We start from the raw sequence: 7,404 nt of genomic DNA on the forward strand, positions 1-7,404 counted from the left end.
GAGGATGCCAAGGAAAAACAAAGGGGACACAGGAGCCCCTAAGTAAGAAAGCCCATTGCCATGTAAAGCCATTTGGGGAAGAGAGTAAACGGCAGGTCTAATAGAAAGACCGGCAGGACCAAGTCATTACAGCAGGAATGATAGAATGGTGTGGCAGGACATGATAGCAATCAAGAAACGGGCTAAGAGAAATGTAAAACCTAGTATCAAAATGAAGCCCAACCCATAAAGGAATAGTGAATTCTTAAACAGCCCACATAAAAGAAAGAAGAGGTGTGGCAAATTGTGCAAGCAAAGCTCCAAACCGCGGCAAACACATGAGCAGCAGACATATTTTGAACATACATAATAGGAAAGCACGCGTAAGGCCCAAGCATCACCAACTTGTACCCAGCCAATATGGGACGTAGGGGGCCATGGGTCAGAGGTAAGAGGTAAGGGGGTGTGGTTTGGTGGTGGGGAGAGGGAAAATGACCTATTCCACGGTTCCTGCTCAAACCCTTTTAGGAGGTACGTCCTGCTGGGATGACAGACCACCTAAAAGAGGCAAGGTTGAAGAGGGACCGTCAGGTGCATGCCATGAAGGAAGGAGAGAGAAAAGCATTTACACCGTGGTAGGAAAGAATGCCACAGCACACTAACAAAACAAAACAAACCTGCCTCTGCCTGGCAGGGGTAAGTACAAGGGGTATTAGGAAGCAAAAAGAAAAACAATAGGAAAAACAAAGGAGAGAAAAACATAAGAAAACAGAGAGAGACAATACAATAGGCATGCACTAGTAGGTCGATTTCTTTCTCTCCCTCTCGAAATCCTACTTTCTCTGACATAAGAAAACAAAAGAGATTGCTTTGGGCACTAACCATTTAGGTCCACTTCCCTCAAAGTCATTAATCCTCATAGGAGGATCTTTTTCTTGGGAGATTAGTTTCATTGAGGGGATGCGTTCTTCCTCCTTGGTCTTTGCCCTTACGGACCTAAGCTCGACTTGACATTCATTCTTGATTGACTCATATTATTGCTTAATCTTTTATTTCTCTTGTAAAAGCTATTGTTACAACTACCATTGCTACTACTGTGATTGTCATAAAGATAGAGATTACTTGGTCATTTTTCCATTAAGAAAAGGTCATTGAATTCTGTTTTCTCTGTTGTTATTATATCTGCTTGCCGTAACCTATTTGAAATAGCTCTGCCTGCCATGAGTGCACTCCTGACAGATGAGGCCTAGTTTGCACACAAGCTGACTTAAAATGAGTTACAGTTGGACCGGTTTTAACTCTCCTACTTAGAACACTCGGGCCCATCATCGCAGGAGGTAGCCCAGCCCAACCCACAACACAAAAGGCCCCTACATTAAATTGGTGACTCCATTGGGGAGTTAAGAAACAGATTAGGGACAAGAGCCCTCGCAAACAAATGCCTCCGAAGTGCAGGACGACGCGAAATATGACTACCGTGCCTTTGCAAGCAGAGTCCAGGCCAACGACACCTTACTAACAACAGCCTAACCAAACCGAAGGTGTCAACGGAATGAGGGCTGGACCTCAACCACCTCTAAGAATCCCCGCAGACAATGCCAACACCTTCGTCGAGGTGTTACAAGCTCTGTAGCACTCGCAACAACAAATGATGGAAGAAATCCATCAATTGAAGACAGACAGGACGAAAGAAAAAGGAAGCCAGCATGATCCAGAACATGCGGCAGAAGAGACACTAGTGGGAGGTGTCCCACAGAACGCGGATCAATGTTTTATTAATATGGCTGAGGTAGTGATTCTCTTGGAGTAGGAGAGAAGCTAGGGGACCAAAGGAGAGATTCTACGCACGTAGGCCTCCATACCCACTAAGGGTGCTCAGTAAACCATACCCCGAGAGGTATGAGTCGTGAGTTTTCGCACAATATGATGGCAGGAAGGGAAGTGTTGTTAAGCACGTGAGCAAGTTCATTGATATGCTTGGTCCTTATGCTGTAGACGAGGACTTATGTCTTCGAGAATTTTTTAAATCACTGTGTGACCGGGCTTACACCTAGTATATTAGCTTAAAGCCAGGATCGATCCCAACATGGGATGATATGGTGGATGTATTTTGTACCAAATACTTCCACGGAGAAGAAACGATGACACTTGCAACACTACAAGTGACCAAATAAAAGAATGGTGAAGACTTGATGAAGTACATCAAGAGATTCAGGGACATAGCACTCGACTGTTATGACCACTGCGAAGAAAGGACACTAGTAGAGATGTGCATGACGAATATGATTAGGGAGTACAGGACAGTCCTAGAGAACTTAGAGATCTCTCAGTTTGCCCAATTGTTGCAAAAGGCGAGAAAAACGGCCTAATTCGTAAAGTCGAGCACAGACAAAAGAAGTGCCCTGCAAGCCATGGCAGTGTCCACTGGTGAGCGGAGGAGAAAGACAGACGGGAGAGATTACGACACTCCCCTGCCAATACTATGCACGTCAAAGGAGCTAGACGTACTGCTAGACAAATGGATAGTAGATGGAATTTTCAAACCTAACCAAGTTGCTAGGGAGCCTATAGAGGAAGAACGGAGGGACCCACGTTTTTGTCATTTATACAATTATATCCAACATTCTACCGCAGAATGTTGGGCACTCCGCAGATTAGTCCACCGCAAGATAAAAGAAGGGACGCTAGAACTGTCCCAACAGAAAGTCCAAAGAAACTCATTCCCAAACCACAAAGGGAAGGGTGTAGTAGCAGTGGTAATTTGCACAGATCTAGGAGAAGGCGAAGAAGAAAACTTGGCCTTGCTCGCAGCGGCCATTACCACTCTACAACAGAGCTCTAAGTTCAAAAATTTGTTCGACCTGTTGGGACTCTCAGCAAAGGAAAGAAAAGTAACCACTGAGGTTTTGGTGAGCATTACCTCCAGTGCAGGAGTAGAATGCCTATCGCCAGAAATATCATATGATAAGGCTCTCTTACAGGAATCAACTGAGATCACTTTTAGTGATGAAGATATGGAGGTAGGACACCCAGATCACAGGAGACCTTTATATCTGGTGGCATCCATAAACCAAATTCTCATAAAAAGAGCCCTTGTAGATATAAGTGCTTTTGTGAATCTCATCCCATTGAGCACTCTACAAGCAGCAGGAATTTTAGAAAGGAAGATTCAAGGATGCCCGATGGAAGTAACAGGGTTCGACGGAAGGGGCGAGTACACAGCAGGCCACATTCAGTTGTGGTTGAAAGTAGGCCCTATAGCCTTTTTAGCTCAGTTTCATGTGGTGAAAAACAGAAGTGTCCTATCACGTGCTTTTGGGGAGGCCGTGATTACACAAACACCAACTGGTCCCATCCACCTATCACCAATGTGTGAAAGGAAGATTGAATGGCAGGATGATACGCATAGCCGCGAACCCTTCACCATTCGAGCAAGCAGAAACCCACTTAGTAGAAACTATGTTCTACGACCAATGGGCTCCGTCTGGAGAAAGTTCAGTATCAAAGCCACGAGACACCTTCGTGCATAAGTGGGAAGATGTCCAGGATGACCCAGAACCCGATCTAAGGGAATTATTGGCAAGGAAGAGGAAAAGGAAAGAAGCACCTGCCACAGGATTTGATGACACACCCCAATGTGTCAGAATCCGAGGGCCGGATGGCAGGATCGTATACAAATTATGAAGGCACGTGGGGCTCGCGATTGAAACATAGACGGGCCCTACCCAGAAAGGGTAGCACGAGAGTTTGACGTGTTGCAGAGTCCAAGAAAGCTCAGAGGAAGAAAGTGACAAGGAGGAGAGCAAAGGAGCTATGGCAGAAAAGGAGGTACAGGTTATAGCAGAAGAAGAAATGGAGGAAGTTGACCTAGGGTCTGCTTCGCAAGGGTCGAGGCTCATCTCAATTAATGCAAGTTTGACGAAAAAAGAGAAAGAGGAACTGGTACTGTTGTTGAAAGAGTTCAGAGACGTGTTTGCATGAGACTACAGTGAAATGCCAGGGCTAGACCCTGGGTTAGTAGCACATACGTTGAATATGGACCTGCAGGCCAAGTTAGTGGTTCAACCTACCAGGATATTTCACACTAAGATAAAAGGGCAAATAGTCAAAGAAGTGCAGAAATTGCTGGCCGTAGGATTCATCAAGCCCATTCAACACCCCTACTGGCTATCCAACATAGTACCAGTGAGGAAAAAGAATGGCCAAATAAGGTGTTGTGTAGATTTCAGAAATCTCAACAAAGCGTGCCCGAAGGACGAATTCCCACTGCCAAATATGGATTTACTGATAGATTCTGCGGTAGGAAGTGTCATGTTCTCATTCATAGATGGTTTCAGTGGGTACAACCAGATCAGAATGTCATAAAAGGATGCGGAGAAAACTGCTTTCAGAACACTCATAAAAAATTTCTACTACACTGTGATGCCCTTTGGGTTAAAAAATGCAGATGCAACTTATCAACGAGCAATGACGGCCATATTTCATGATATGATGCATCAGGAGTTAGAAAACTGTGGATGATGTAGTGGTTAAATCAAAGAGGAGAGAAGAACACTTCCATGTGTTAAAAAGGGTGTTCGAAAGATGTAGAACCTTTAAATTGAGAATGAACCCTCTCAAATGTGCATTTGGAGTATCCTCCGGGAAATTCTTGGATTTCCTAGTTCACAGTAGAGGAATAGATGTAGACCTAGCCAAAGTCATGGCCATTGCAACTATGAGACCTCTAACCACGGTGAGGGAACTAAAGAGCTTCTTAGGAAAAATCTTGTATATCTAGAGATTCATCCTTGGGTTAGTATCAATCACTTCGGCCTTCATCAAATTGCTCAAGAAAGGGCAAAGTTTTGAATGGGGAGAAGTGCAGCAGACGACCTTCAAGAGGTTGCAGTAGATCATGATGAACCTCTTCATAGTGCAGGCCCCTATCCACAAAAAACCACTGATGCTTTACATGGCCACCAATTCATATGCCATTGGTGCATTAATTGCCCAAGAAGATGGAAGCGGCGTCGAGCAACCAGTGTACTACATCAGTCGTGCCTTAAAAGATGTAGAAACTCGTTACCCAAGGACAGAAAGGACGTGCTTGGCTATTGTATATGCCTTACAGAGATTACGCCACTATTTCTTGGCCTACGAGGTATGGCTGATGACCAAGTCCCATGCCATTAAAACTTTGTTACAGCAACCAATCTTCTCCGGCAGGATATCCCAGTGGTTATTACAATTGTCACAGTATGACTTGAGAATAGGGGCGCCTAGGGCAGTGAAAAACCAGGCTATAGCAGACTTATTGGCACAGTTTCCAGGAGAGGAAGAATTCCTGCTGGGCGATGAAGTCCCAAGGGAAGTAGCCATGGCAGAGTAGGTCAGAGAACAATGGGTAATGAAATTTGATGGGTCTTCTACCGCCCAGTCTGGAAGAGTTGGAGTAGTTTTGTACCATAAAGAAGATAAAACAGTAGCACTATCATTTAATTTGGAATTCTCTTGTTCAAACAACACGGCAGAATACGAAGCATATCTAACCGGGCTGGCCACAGCTCTTGAAATGAGAATCAAACATTTAAGGGTACTGGATAATTCAAACTTAGTGGTCTGCCAGACCAAAGAGAGTTTCTACCTAAAAGAGCCCAGCCTAGCCCCATACAGAGCAATAGCCTAGAAAATGGAAGAAAAATTTTTAACTTTTGAAAAAGAACATGCCCCAAGGAACGAAAATTGGTTTGCCGATGCGCTGGTCGCACTAGGTTCCTAAATAATGTTTGAAGGGGATAGCACTAGAGTAGAGGTCAGCAAGAGAGAAGAATCCATAATTGAAATGTTGAAAGAAAGATTCTAGGAAGAACACTGTGAAGGGGATTGGCGGATACCCATAAGGGAAGCTTTGATGGGGAAAAAAGAAGCCATGGAGCTAAAAATACTTAAAGACTACGCCCTGGTGAGGGGAGAGCTATATCGCAGGATGTCGGGTAGAGTCTTGTCCAGATGCGTGGGGCAAAAGGAGACCCAGAGAAAGTTGAAAGAAGTACATGACAAGACTTGCAAATCCTGCGAGGAAGTCAGCCTTTACCACAGACTTCAAAGAGCAGGCTTTTATTGGCTAAACATGGGTAAAGATGCAGACCAAGTCCAAACCCAGTGTGGGCACTGCCAACTTGCGATAGACAGAAAGGAAAGTTACGCTGTGTTCATTAGCGAAAACTGGAGAAGCCTATTTATACAATACCTGACAGAAGGTATCCTGCTGCAAAAGCACAGTGAAAAATATAAGCTTAAGACATTGGAAACACGTTATTTTATGCATAATGTGGTCCTTTTCAAAAAAGGGTATGATGGAGACCCCTTGAGTTGTTTGGGCCCTGAAGAAGCAAGAGAAATGGTGAAAGAAGTGCACCCAGGAGAGTGTGGGGAGCACCAGAGAAAGAAAAAGTTTTACAAATGCTTGCTGCAAATGGGCTACTACTAGCCTACCATGAAAAAGGATACAACAGAATTTGTAAAAAGGTGCCACAGTTGCCAAGTACAGGCCAATTTGATTCACACTCATTCGCAGAATTTGCATAGCATGGTCACATCATGGCCCTTCCACACTTGGGGGCTTAACTTGGTTGGATCGGTGAATCCACCATCGCGAGGATACATATGGATACTAGTGGCTACAGAATATTTTACTAAATGGGTAGAAGCCGTACCACTTCGTAAGGCCACAAGAGGAGCAGTGGCAAACTTTATCAAGGAAAATATAATTGTAATTCCCCACAGGATCATCAGTGACAATGGTATGCCTTTTGTCAACAGTGATGTAAGGAAAATGCTAGAGTTCTACCAAGTCAAGCATCACCGGTCATCACCTTATTACTCTCAAGAAAATGGGCAAGCAGAGGCAACTAACAAGACTTTCATAAAGATTATCAGTAAAATGAGCCAAGAGTATACAGGAGGATGGGCAATGCAACTGCCAGACGCTCTTTGGGCTTATAGAAGTTCACCTAAGTCAGCCACAGGTTTTTCACATTTTTCCTTGGTCTACGAAACTGAGGTGGTGAGCCCAACGAAAAAAATGACCCCATCCTTGAGAGTCATGCAGATGCAAGAAAAAGAGAATGAAGAAGAAGTTTTTGCGACAGAAAGGTGCGAAGACCTGGAAGGACTTGATGAAAAAAGAGAAAAGGCCTAAGAGCATAGCTGCAGATACAGACAAAGAAATGACTTAGGCCTACAGCAGGTTGACTAAAGAGTGAGTATTCGTGGAAGGGCAGTTTGTTCTAAAAGTGGCAGACTATGTTAGAAGAGGCCTGACAAGACTATCGAAGTTTGCATTGAAGTGGGAAGGACCCCTTGTGATAAGAGAGGCACATCCAAGTGAATATTACCGCTTGACCCAGATAGATGACAGGGACTTAATGGATCCCATCAATG

This window comes from Quercus suber, unplaced genomic scaffold (assembly GCF_002906115.3).
Source record: "Quercus suber isolate HL8 unplaced genomic scaffold, Cork oak 2.0 scaffold_2, whole genome shotgun sequence".
Lineage (NCBI taxonomy): Eukaryota > Viridiplantae > Streptophyta > Magnoliopsida > Fagales > Fagaceae > Quercus > Quercus suber.